At 48.0% G+C, this 14,223-nt stretch overlaps 1 non-coding gene across 1 annotated transcript; it reads left to right on the top strand.

Annotated features, from left to right (window-relative positions):
* Window positions 1-12,537: 12,537 nt before the first annotated feature.
* Window positions 12,538-12,644, top strand: LOC115833749. The gene has a single exon (XR_004029068.1). It is a non-coding gene; the product is annotated as a U6 spliceosomal RNA (small nuclear RNA).
* The last annotated feature ends 1,579 nt before the right edge of the window (window positions 12,645-14,223 follow it).

Below are 14,223 nucleotides of genomic sequence, written 5' to 3'. Positions count from 1 at the left end.
ACTGAGCCAGAATAAGAAGCCCCTAGGCTTCTCAAAAACAGGGCAGGCAGAGCAAGAGGGAGGACAGACCAGAGGCCAGAGGCCAGGCAGGATTGGCGGCAATGCTGCCACCACCACGGCCATCAGGGGAGGAGCGCCCAACGGGTGACTAGGCCAGGAAGGCCAGCCTTTGAGCCACAGAGATGCCTGCCCCATCCCGCAGCCGACTTCCTTCTCCGTCCCAGTGTCGAGCAGTGGCTAGATGTCTCAAAGAGGGCAAAGGGCGAGAGGAGCGAGAACCCTCTTCCTGAAGTTCTGTGGGCACCCTCCTGTGGGCGGACAATGAGCCCCTCTGAGGCCTCTGTCCTTGGGTGGGGTGTGGTCGTCTTGAACCTAGCAAAGAGGCTGCGCAGGATGGGGAGGGGATGAACACCCCTGTGGCTCCGACGCAGATGCCCGCGATGCCCAGGCCTTCACAAACCCAAACTGGAACCGCGGGGATAACGACTGCCAACGGGCCACAGGACCCAGGCAGAGACCCGGGGAGAGGCTGACCACAAGAAAGGCTGACGTGCGAGAAACCGCCCTCCGGCGCAGAGGGCACCTGTGTCCCAGCAAACACGCACGCACAGACGGACAGAGATAGTAACAGAGAGCGACGGAAAGAGCGAGAAGAGAGAGAGAGAGAAATCAGAGAGGGATATAAGTGGGCACACAAAGACACACACACACAGACACACTCACACACACACATGCAGACGCACACGGACGCACACACCCCTAACGCACACAGACATACATGCAGCAGATTAACGCCCACCCCCAGGCAGCCCCTGAAGCTGCCAGGTTCTGCCTTCCGCGACTACGACCCACCGGTGAGAGAGCAGCCCACGGGCACACAGGCAGACCTGTCCTGGACTTCACAAGGGCACCATTTTGGGGAGACTCACGGGCACACCGTCCGTGCCCGCCGGAGGCGGGGATCAAGCGCTGCCTTCCCGGCGATCGTCTGAGGTTTCTTCCTCCTGAGGCTTCTTCCTGCTGCTCGACCCTCCGCGAAACCCGGCCTCCGGACACCCTCCTGTGAACGCCCTGGCCAGGACTGGTCTCAGCCCCGCCTCCGACGCACGATCGCACAGGGCTCCTACTTCGCCCAGTCTCAGGGACCCAGCCCCGGGCAACGGCGGCGGTCACTGGGACCCAAGCGGCGGCTCCGGACTCGCGCATGCGCACTGGAGAGGCCGACTCGCCGGTTCCTCCGGAGAGTCAGGCTGCGCACCCTTTAAAAAATGGCGTCGACGCGGCAGGCTGCGGGGACTTGGGCGTCGGAGGCGGCACAGCCCCAGGCGGCGGGAAGGGGTGGAGGACTGCCAGAGAGGACTGCGGTAGACCCAGGGTCGGACCCGTAGGAGTCCTGTTGTCAGGACCTCCTCGTTCGGTCTTCCGCTTCGGTTCCCCGTGGAGGAGGAGCTTCGGGGTGGCCGCGGGGCTGTGCGGAGTTTGCTTCGAATCTGATGATGGATCCCAGCGGTGATCGGGAATGGGTTTATAATGCAGTGAGGCGGGAAGGGTCTCGCTGGGGCACAGAAAGATCCCCAGGGCCGCTAGGCGTATTGCCCGCGGAAAATGCACTTACCCATGGGCCCTCTGCCTCCCTCCTTCCTGGGTGGAGCAGTGGCCTGCCTTCATGTCTATCGCCCGGGGGCTCCGGCACCCCGACACTGCTTCCCGCGACACGTGCAAAGACAGACAGAGGCGAGTCCGAGAGGGAGCCAGTGTGACCACACGTGGCACCGACGTCCCCCAAGAGCAGATGGAGTGAGCGGCTGTCTTTGACGCCGTAGGGGGCGATGGCGAGGTGGACAGTGATGTGCAGCCGTGCGCCCGGGGGCCACGGGAGACCTCCGCCACAAAGCTGAGGAAAAGCCAAGCGCGCCTGAAAACCTGCGAGACAGGGCCTGCGCCCGAATCCAAGCCACATTCAGGGATGCCTGCCAGAGGGGAGGAAGGTTTCCACAAACAACACCCCATCCCCAGCCCGCCACCGGGTAGGGGACCCTGACGCCACCTCCCCTGCACCCAGCACAACCCAGTCCCTTTGGCTCCCTGACATCCGTGGCAGCCAGAAGATTCCGTGCTGGGAGGCTCTTTCCCCAGGAGCAGAGGAACCGGATGGCCCTCCAGAATCAGAGAGGAAGTGCAGGTGGGATGCCACACCGCCTTTCCTAGAAGGCAAATGTCACAAAGGTGGGGTTGCCTCGCGCCCTTCCTGGACCGACCACGCAGCCATCGCTTGGGACACGGAGACGCCGGAATGCTTCCCTGTCTCAGACAGTTATGGAAGCCTAGAGCTCCAGGATCACCACACCTGCCCCATCATGCTGAAAATGGTTTGGAGAGGGAAGCAATCATGACACCGACCCCCAGAAACGACGTTTCTCCCGGATGGACTGGGAAGTCTTCTGGGTTGAAGACATTGAGCCAGAATAAGAAGCCCCTAGGCTTCTCAGAAACAGGGCAGGCAGAGCAAGAGGGAGGACAGACCAGCGGCCAGAGCCCAGGCAGGATTGGCGGCAATGCTGCCACCACCACGGCCATCGGGGAGGCGTGACCAACGGGTGACTTGGCCAGGAAGGCCAGCCTTTGAGCCACAGAGATGCCTGCCCCATCCCGAAGCCATTTTCCTTCTCCGTCCCTGTGTCGAGCTGTGGCTAGATGTCTCAAAGAGGGCAAAGGGGGAGAGGAGCGAGAACCCTCTTCCTGCAGTTCTGCGGGCACCCGCCTGTGGGTGGACAATGAGCCCCTCTGAGGCCTTTCTCCTTGGCTGGGGTGTGGTCGTCTTGATCCTAGCAAAGAGGCTGCGCAGGATGGGGAGGGGATGAACGCCCCTGTGTCTCCGACTCAGATGCACACATTGCCCAGGCCTTCACAAACCCATATTGGAACCGCGGGGAAAACGACTGCCAACGGGCCACACGACCCAGGCAGAGACACGGGGTGAGGCTGACCACAAGAAAGGCTGACGTGCGAGAAGCCACCCTCCGGCGATAAGGGCACCTGTGTCCCAGCAAACACGCACGCACAGACGGAAAGAGATAGTAACAGAGAGCGACGGAAAGAGCCAGAAGAGAGGGAGAGAAATCAGAGAGAGACAAGTGGGCACACACACACACACACACACACACACACACAGACGCACACACCCCAAACGCACACAGACATACATGCAGCAGGTTAACACCCACCCACAGGCAGCCCCTGAAGCTGCCGGGTTCTGCCCTCCGCGACTACGACCCACCGGTGAGAGAGCAGCCCACGGGCACACAGGCAGACCTGTCCTGGACTTCACAAGGGCACCACTTTCGGGGAGACTCACGGGCACACCGTCCGTGCACGCCTGAGGCTGGGATCCCGCGCTGCCTTCCCGGCGATCGTCTGAGGTTTCTTCCTCCTGAGGCTTCTTCCTGCTGCTCGACCCTCCGCGAATCCCGGGCTCCGGACAAACTCCTGTGAACGCCCTGGCCAGGACTGGTCTCAGCCCCGACTCCGACGCACGATCGCACAGGGCTCCTACTTCGCCCAGTCTCAGGGACCCATCTCCGGGCAACGGCGGCGGTCACTGTGACCCAAGCGGAGGCTCGGGCCTCGCGCATGCGCACTGGAGAGGCCGACTCGCCGCTTGCTCCGGAGAGTCAGGCTGCGGACCCTTTAAAAAATGGCGGCGACGCGGCAGGCTGCGGGGACTGGGGCGGCGGTGGCGGCACAGCCCGAGGCGGCGGGAGCGGGGGAGGACTGCCAGAGGGGCCTGCGGGAGACCCAGGGTCGGACCCGTAGGAGTCCTGTGGTCAGGACCTCCTTGATCGGTCTTCCGCTTCGGTTCCCGGTGGAGGAGGAGCATCGGGGTGCCGGCTGGGCTGTGCGGAGTCCTCTTCGGATCCGATGATGGATCCCACCGGGTGATCGGGAATGGGGTTACAATGCAGTGAGGCGGGAAGGGTCTCGCTGGGGCACAGAAAGATCCCCAGGGCCGCAAGGCGTGCTGCCGGCGGAAAATGCACTGACCCATGAGCCCACTGCCTCCCTCCTTCCTGGGTGGAGCAGTGGCCTGCCTTCATGTCCACGTCCCGGGGGCTCCGGCATCCCGACACTGCTTCCCGAGACACGTGCAAAGACAGACAGAGGCGAGTCCGAGACGGAGCCAGTGTGACCACACGTGGCACCGACGTCCCCCCCAAGAGCAGATGGAGTGAGCGGCTGTCTTAGAGGCCGAAGCGGGCGATGGCGAGGCGGACAGTGATGTCCAGCCGTGCGCCCGGGGGCCACGGGAGACCTCCGCCACAAAGCTGAGGAAAAGCCAAGCGCACCTGAAAACCTGCGAGACAGGGCCTGCGCCCGAATCCAAGCCACATTCAGGGATGCCTGCCAGAGGGGCGGAGGGTTTCCACAAACTACACCCCACCCCCAACCCGCCACCGGGTAGGTGACCCTGATGCCACCTCCCCTGCACCCAGCAGAACCCAGTCCCTTTGGCTCCCTGACATCCGTGGCAGCCAGAAGATTCAGTGCTGGAAGGCTCTTTCCCCAGGAGCAGAGGAACCGGATGGCCCTCCAGAATCAGAGAGGAAGTGCAGGTGGGATGCGACACCGCCTTTCCTAGAAGGCAAATGTCAGGAACGGTCGGGTTGCCTCGCGCTCTTCCTGGACCGACCACGCAGCCATCGCTTGGGACACGGAGACGGAGGACGCTTCCCTGTCCCGGACAGTTATGGAAGCCCAGAGCTCCAGGATCACCTTCTGCCCCATCACGCTGAAAAAGGTTTGGAGAGGGAAGCAATCATGACACCGACCCCCAGGAAGTTTCTCCCGGATGGACTGGGAAGTCTTCTGGGTTGAAGACATTGAGCCAGAATAAGAAGCCCCTAGGCTTCTCAGAAACAGGGCAGGCAGAGCAAGAGGGAGGACAGACCAGAGGCCAGAGCCCAGGCAGGATTGGCGGCAATGCCGCCACCACCACGGCCATCAGGGGAGGAGTGCCCAACGGGTGACTTGGCCAGGAAGGCCAGCCTTTGAGCCACAGAGATGCCTGCCCCATCCCGCAGCCGAATTCCTTCTCCGTCCCTGTGTCGAGCTGTGGCTAGATGTCTCAAAGAGGGCAAAGGGGGAGAGGAGCGAGAACCCTCTTCTTGAAGTTCTGTGGGCACCCTCCTGTGGGTGGACAATGAGCCCCTCTGAGGCCTTTGTCCTTGGCTGGGGTGTGGTCGTCTTGATCCTAGCAAAGAGGCTGCGCAGGATGGGGAGGGGATGAACACCCCTGCGGCTCCGACGCACATGCCCACATTGCCCAGGCCTTCACAAACCCATATTGGAACCGCGGGGAAAACGACTGCCAACGGGCCACACGACCCAGGCAGAGACCCTGGGAGAGGCTGACCACAAGAAAGGCTGACGTGCGAGAAGCCACCCTCCGGCGCCAAGGGCACCTGTGTCCCAGCAAACACGCACGCACAGACCGACAGAGATAGTAACAGAGAGCGACGGAAAGAGCGAGAAGAGAGAGGGAGAGAAATCAGAGAGAGACATAAGTGGGCGCACACACACACACACACACACACACACACACAGCCTGCCTGGGGCAGAAGTATGCAGCGACCTGTGCTCCCAGCCACATAAATCCCTGAAAGTACTGCTGGTGTCCAGCTGTCATTCAAGGTAATAGACACACTAGCAGGGACAGAGGCAGCAAAATGAGTTTCCTAGATGATGCCAGGGCAGGTAGCCTGAAGCACATCTCAGCCAGCTAGGCACGGAAGGAAAAAGCTGAATGACTCTAAAGAGAAATCACCCCTTTTGTACCAAAGGGAGAGAATTAGAAGGGTTACAGCTCAGAATGAATCCCATTTACAATCGCATCAAAAAGAATAAAATACTTTTGAATATATTTAACCAAGTAAATAAAAGAACTGTACAGTGAAAACTATAAGATATTAATTTTAAAAAATTTAAGAAGACAAATGGAAAGATACACTGTGTTTATGACAAAATCGTGACTTTTACAGCAACGTGGATGCAGTTGGGAGCCATTATCCTATGTGAGTTAATGCAGAAACAGAAAACCAAATATCCCACATTCTCACTTATAAGTGGGAGCTAAACATTGAGTACACATGCACATAAGCATGAGAACAATAGACAATAGAGACTCCAAAAGGCTTAAGCGAGTAGGATCAAGGGTTGAAAAACTACCTGCTGGGTACTACATTCACTATTTGAGTGACAGGATACCAAGCCCAAACCTCAACATTATGCAATATATTCATGTAACACACCTGCACATGTACCCCCTGAATCTAAACAAACAAACAAAAATAAAACCAATAAATGGTTTATGTTAAAGAGTAAAAGAAATTCTGAGGTGCAAAAAAAGAAAAGATATACTGAGTTCATGGACTGGAAGAATTAATATTGTTAAATACTACCCAAAGTGATCTACAGAGTCAATACAATCCCTATCAAAGTTCTAATTGCATTTTTCACAGAAATGTAAAAAAATCCTAAAATTCATACGGAACCACAAAGACCCTGAATAGCTAAAACAATATTGAAAAGGAAGAACAAAGCTGGAGGCATCACACTTCCTGATTTCAAATTATAATTCAAAGCTATAGTAATCAAAACAATGTGGCACTAGCATAAACATAGACATATAGACCAATAGAACAAAATAGAGAGCCCAGAAATAATCCCACCTATGGTAACAAATTTTTGGCAAAGGCCCCAAAAATACCCAATAAGGAAAGGATAGTCTTTTCAATAAATGGTGGGACAACTGGATATCCATATGCAAAGAAATGATATTGGATCTTTATATTATGCCATACACAAAAGCCAATTCAAAATGGATTAAAGACAAGTGTAAGACCTGAAACCATAAAACTCCCATGTTTGAAGAAAACATGGGAAAAACTCCATGACAGTGGTCTTGGCAATGACTTGTTTGGTTATCATACCAAAATCACAGGCAACAAAAGCAAAATTAAACAAATGGAACTGCATCAAACTAAAAAGTTTCTACACAGCAAAGAAAACAATCAACAAAATGAAAAGACATATGGAATGCAATATTTATGTGCACATCCTCTATCTGATAAGTAGTTAATATCTAAACTATCTTAGGAATACAACTCTATGGCAATAGAACAACCCAATTCAAAAATGGGCAAAGGAGCTGAGTAGACATATTCCCAAAGAAGACATACAAATGGCAAACAGGTATATGAAACGATGATCAATATCACTAATCATCAGAAAAATGAAAGTCAAAACCACAGTGAGATATTACCTCACACATGTTAGGTTGGCTATTACCAAAAAGTCAAAAGATAAGTGTTGGGAAGGATATGGAGAAAGGGGAGCCCTTCCACATTGTCAGTGGCAATGTAAATTGGTGTAGCCATTACAGAAAACAGCATGAAGAAAACAGTAGTTTTCTCAGAAAACTAAAAATAGAAATACCATAGGATCCAGCAATTCCACTATTGGGTATATACCCAAAGGAAATGAAATCAGTGTGTTGAAGAAATGTCTGCACTCCCATGCTCATTGTAGCATTATACACAATAACCAAGATATGGAATCAACCTAAGTGTCTGGTGACAGATGAACAGGATGGTATGTATGTAGACAATAGAATATTATTCCACCTTAAAAAGAAGGAGATCCTGCCGGCTGAGACAACATGGATGAACCTGGAGTATATTATGCTAAGTGAAATAGCCAGATGCAGAAAGACACATACTGCATGAAGTCACTTACATGTGGTAAAAACAGATATTAGAATGATGGTCATTAGAGACTAGGGGTGTGGGAAATGAGAAGATGTTAGCCTAAGGGCATAAATTTTCAGTTATAAGATGAATAAGTTCTAGAGACCTAATGTACAGCATGGTTAATAGTAACGCACACTTGAAATTTGCTAAGAAAGTAGATCTTAAGTATTATCAACACAAAAAGGAAGGCAAAGTTAGAATGGCAATCATCAAAAAGAAAACAACAGATGCTGGAGAGGATGTGGAGAAATAGGAACACTTTTACACTGTTGGTGGAGTGTAAATTAGTTCAACCACTGTGGAAGACAGTGTGGTGATTCCTCAAGGATCTAGAACTAGAAATACCATTTGATCCAGCAATCCCATTACTGGGTATATACCCAAAAGATTATAAATCATTCAACTATAAAGACACATGCACACATATGTTTATTGCGGCACTATTCACAATAGCAAAGACTTGGAACCAACCCAAATGCCCAGCAATGATAGACTGGATAAAGAAAATATGGCACATATACACCATGGAATACCATGCAGCCATAAAAAAGGATAAGTTAATGTCCTTTGCAGGGACATGGATGAAGCTGGAAGCCATCATTCTCAGCAAACTATCACAAGAACAGAAAACCAAACACACATGTTCTTACTCGTAAATGGGAGTTTAACAGTGAAAACACATGAACACAGGGAGGGGAACATCACACACTGGGGCCTGTCAGGGGGTGGGGGGCTGGGGGTGGGATACCATTAGGAGAAATACCTAATGTAGGTGACGGGTTGATGGGGTTGATGGGTGCAGCAAACCACCATGGCACGTGTAGACCTATGTAACAAAACTGCACGTTCTGTGTGTGTACCCCAGAACTTAAAGTATAATAAAAAAGGGGGGCAATTATATGAGGTAATAGATATATGAATTAGCTTGATTGTGATGATTATTTCATGATGCATATGTATATCAAACCATCACACTGTATACCATAAATGTATACAATTTTTGTTTGTCAATTATTCTTCAGTAGCACCTAGGGAAAAATTGAACTTTGATGCTATCGATTTTTTTCCATCTGTACCCATCGGTGGTCTTCTTGGAGAGAAAGAAGAAAACTTGGGAACCTTGCCATTTTCTAACTTCTGACATAAAATGCTTTCTTCTTCTCCAAGTATTTTGGTGGATTGTGTTGCTTTAGTCTGGGTTCCTCCAGAAGCCAACTCTGAGACAATATTTAAGTGCCAATAGTTTACTTGGGAGGTGCTACAGGAAAACCCTAGTAGGGTAGAGAAAAGAGGCAAGGAAGGGAAGGAAGCCAATTAAGAGGGCATGATCATGCCAGTTTCCACCATAGGCAATTGGAGCACCAGGAATTGGTATAGAACACTCACCTCAGAGTTATCACTCAAAAGGTGAGGTAGGTGGGCATTTTTCCACCAATCCACATCAGTGACTGGTTGAGAAAAATAATTTCCCTTTCCTGGAAACAGTAATTTCCCTTTACTTTCAGCCTCCCTCGCAATCGAGAGACTTCAAACAAAAAAATAAATCAAAGGTGTTAACAGTTTGCAGTTGATCTGGGTGCATAGAAATGTAACTTGTTTACTACAAAAGTCAATTTCTGTCTTTTCAGGTGACTCAGTCTTTTAACAATGCAAAGGCTCTTCCCCTAATCCCTGCATTTCTAAATTACTGAGTGCCCCATTCTAGAATAGTGTGAGGCTCAACTTGATCTTTCAGGCAAGCTTACCTACACTGTTGCTTAGGCCTGGCCAGTCCCTCTACAGTCCTCTCCTACCCCTATTGGACTCCCTGAGGGAAATATTAATCAATGAAAACAAGATAGGTCCACTAGGGAAAGAAACTATTGATGCCTTTTCAATATCATAAAGGCATAAAATATCTATTGTTTCAGTCTGACATGTTAAGGAGAGAGGAATAAAACTGAAAAATAAACAACAAACAACTCTAGCATCTTTGAAGGAGAAAATAATTTCCAGTTTAGTGACACAGCCTCAAAGACCCAAACACAAACATTAATGGAAGTACTTATCTGGAAATCACTGAAAGGGTTTTGTGGTTGTTTTTGTTATGTTTTTTCAAAGTACTCTGTAGAAAAATCTTGAAAAGAAAGCGCTCTGAGATGTCTACATCTTAAAAGAATAGAATTTTTATAATGCTTATGACAGCTACTTATAAAGTACATCAGTTTAAAAAAAAAATCTCATTGTGTTTTGCTGTAATAACCTAAAGGCTGCTTCTGAAAGTGCCCACCAGCCCAGGAAGCAGTTCGTACACTCAGAGATCACACCGTACACTCAGAGATCACAACTAACCTGAGACGGAGCATTGCTGTCCTCAGAGAAGGGCTGGGGATGGGGGCGGGAGGAACGCAACATAAATGCAGGTGTTTTCTTTTTCCTGACCCAAATGTCAGGAAGTGAAAAAGTCTACAAAACAATGTTAACTCGCCGGGCGCGGTGGCTCACGCCTGCAATCCAGCACTTTGGGAGGCCGAGGCGGGCGAATCACGAGGTCAGGAGATCGAGACCATCCTGGCTAACACGGTGAAACCCTGTCTCTACTAAAAAAATACAAAAAATTAGCCTGGCATAGTGGCGGCTGCCTGTAGTCCCAGCTACTTGGGAGGCTGAGGCAGGAGAATGGCGTGAACCCAGGAGGCGGAGCTTGCAGTGAGCCGAGATCGCGCCACTGCACTCCAGCCTGGGCGACAGAGCGAGACTCCCGTCTCCAAAAAAAAAAAAAAATGTTAATTCATCGGTTCCTCATAATTTGATTTGGAAAATAATTAAGTTGTTATTATTAACTCCAATAAAGCACACAGGGAGCCTCTGTGACATAACTATTATGAGATTCATTGGACTCAAACTTTCTAGGACTTTTTAACTTTGAAGTTGTAAGCTTGAGGTTGAACCAATGTCGTATTTCTTACTTTATTTTTTATAGACTTTAAAGCCGGAAAATGTACTGAGCTTGGGAATAGCAAGAGAAAGCACTTCGTTTCCCTCTCCTGACACCAAGTGACCCCATCCCTGTTTTTAGGCCTAGGCCGACTTTCTAAGCTGTGCGTCGCTTCCATGCTTTGGAGCATTTTACATATATTTACCCACTTCATACTCATGACAATACCATTAAGTATCCACGATGATCAACTCCATTCTACAAATGAAGAAACCGGCACAGTGAAGGTAAGTAGTTTTCCCTGGTCTCATAGTTAGTAAGGGTAGAGCAGGAATTGATTCCAGGCAGCCCTGTTTGTGTTCATGGTCCTAGAGGTTGTCCTTACCCAGTCCCAGGAAACAAGTTGTGAAGGACACGCAGTGGATTTTGTTTTGTTTTGTTTTGTTTGGAGAGTTTGTTTGTTGTTTGATAACATTGATCTTCTTGTCTCCTTAGCCTTTCTAGAACTTCATTAAAATCATCTAAAGTCTCCTGGCCTATTGTCATAGGCCTGAACATTTATTTCTAACCAATGTTATTTAAACATTTACATGCCGTCTTCTCCAGGACACTGTCTTATTTGTCTTTGTAGCTCTCATAGAATTTAGTATCCTTGTTTATACATAGTAGGTTATATATATTTTTATGTGTGTGTAGATTTATATTTATGTGTATATGTATAGTTCTGTGTGCATATAGATGTATATGTGTGTATGTATACATTTAATATATACCATGTCTTAATCAATTACACAATGTTTTGACTTTACCATTCTGTATGAGAAAACCAAGCCATTTCTCACACTCAAATTTGACCACGCAACCACATGAATATGACAGCACTCGACATATCAGACACATTGGAAAACATTCTGACTTTCCCAAGGTCTCAGGCTATTTATCAAACTCGATAGAAAATGTAAGCATTTCATGTACATGTATTTTGAAACATTTCAGCTGTTTCGCATCACATGCTACCTTAGAAGTAGGAAATGATTGCAGTATGGTTTTAAAAATATGGTATGCAGGTATATTCTTGTATTTCTGTAAGCTTCAAAAGAAAATGATGACAATTCACCCATTCCTTGCTGAAGATATGTGCATAGGCACACATGGTTTTCTCACCTGCACTAATCATGGTACCTGGTTAGCAAGAACCTGCCGAAAATTATTTACACTTAAAAGTGATAATTTTTGGGCCGGGTGCGGTGGCTCACGCCTGTAATCCCAGCACTTTGGGAGGCCGAGGCGGGTGGATCACGAGGTCAGGAGATCGAGACCATCCTGGCTAACACGGTGAAACCCCGTCTCTGCTAAAAATACAAAAAATTAGCCGGGCGTGGTGGCGGGTGCCTGTAGTCCCAGCTACTCGGGAGGCTGAGGCAGGAGAATGGCGTGAACCCCCGGGGGGCGGAGCCTGCAGTGAGCCGAGATCGCGCCACTGCACTCCAACCTGGGCAACAGCGACGAGACTCCATCTCAAAAAAAAAGAAAAATGATAACTTTTGTTACTATAAGTTTCTTAAAATTTCAATATAGCAATTTTTAGCATTGTACCTACACAGTTTTTAGGACAAGAAAGGCTACTTCTCATATTCTTTGAAGAATACTTCTATGGATTTTTAAATCCTCTTAGTCAAGAAATATCTCAGGTAATCCTTGCTTAGCAATGTTTTATTAGGTAGAGAACATAGCAGTATATTTCGGATATAATCCAAATCTACAGTGGGGTGGTACATGTAAGAAGTTTGATACAACTTAAAAAGACCTAGTCTGGTGCTCGCTTTGGCAGCACATATACTAAAATTGGAACAATACAGTGAAGATTAGCATGGCCTTTGCCCAAGGATGACAAGCAAATTTGTGAAGTGTTCCATATGTTTTTGAACAATGAGAACACGTGGAAACAGGGAGGGGAACATCACGCACTGGGGCCTGTCAGGGGATGGGAGGCAAGGGGAGGGAGAGCATTAGTACAAATTCCTAATGCATACAGGGCTTAAAACCCAAATGATGGGTTGATAGCTGCAGCAAACCACCATGGCACATGAATACCTAGGTAACAAACCTGTATGTTCTGTACATGTACCCCAGAACTGAAAGTAAAATTTTAAAAAATGAAAAAAATACTTTAAATTTTAAAATAAACTTAAAATTTACTTAAAAAACAAAAGACTTAGTCTCAAATTCTAGTCCAGACTCTGCTAGGCATGACTTCCTACATTCCTATTGTCCCTCTGGAGTAATGGCTTTAATCACCAAAAAGGGGTTGAGCCCAAAGCTTCTGTAGCTTCTTCCTTTTCCGGAATGCTATCAAAAGCATCTGATTTTGGCAGCTCATATTCCAAATTTGCCATTAAAGTCACAATTTATGTGTCTGACTCAAGTAGATTAATAAAGAGTACGGTCATTACCACATGTATTGGATCAAAAAAACTGTTTACTCTTATTTTCCCTCTTATTGTATTGGAAACCTACTTCCCTAAATTGACTAAAACTAATCTGTTGTTTAGAAAGTCATATAGACATAAATTAGGTGAGGTAAAGATGGTTTTAGTTCAGATCCCTAAACAGGGATCAACAATACTCTTTTTCCTCCTAACATTCCTGGCTTAGTGACCTGACTTTATTTTGACTATATTATAAAGCAAAGAATATGGTAGTTTTAGTTAAATTGTTATTATGAGCTAGTTTGGAATAGTAGTATCATATAACGTGTGTTCAATAAAGGAAATTAGTATACTTGAAAACAATTCTTTCTATCCTAGAGCTCATAGTAGAATAGATTTAACTTATTATTTTAAGCACCTTCTAAATTGTTAATAAGATTTGCTGATGATGCCCTGCACAGTAGCAGTCAGTCCCCCAAGGCTAATTTTAAACATCTGCCTTCATCATTAAAATTATTGTTTATTTCATCTTAAAATGAGAATAATACAGCACACAGCTATTTCAGAAATAGATCTATCACTCCTAAATAATTACTAGTCAGAGCATTATCCTACAGATAAAGAAAATTTATATTCAATAATTCAATAAATAGATCCCAGTTTTAAGATAAATCACAATACAGACCCTGCCATAGACTAAATTGTGCTTGTTCTCCCCTCACCCCCTCACCACCACCAAATTCATAGATTGAATCCCTGATCCCCAGTGTGACTTTGTTTGGAGATAGAAGCATTACTGAAGTAATGAAAAATAAATGAGGTTATAGGGTGGAGCCCTGATCAGACAGTCTTAGAGTCCTTATAAGTAGAGAGAATGAGACCAGAGCTTTCTCCTTTGCTCTCCACTCCAACAGACCAAGGAATGACCACATGAGAACACAGCAAGAAGGCATCAACCTGCACACCAGGAAGAGCGCCCTCACCTGCAACTGAATTGGCTGACCCCTTGATCTTGGACTTCCAGCCTCCAGAACTGTAAGAAATAGATTTTGTTCTTTTCTAGTTCCTGACC

The sequence above is a fragment of the Nomascus leucogenys genome, unplaced genomic scaffold (genome assembly GCF_006542625.1).
Source record: "Nomascus leucogenys isolate Asia unplaced genomic scaffold, Asia_NLE_v1 000305F_2174602_qpdss2106882sc, whole genome shotgun sequence".
NCBI lineage: Eukaryota > Metazoa > Chordata > Mammalia > Primates > Hylobatidae > Nomascus > Nomascus leucogenys.
This window is presented reverse-complemented; position numbering and strand designations above follow the sequence as displayed.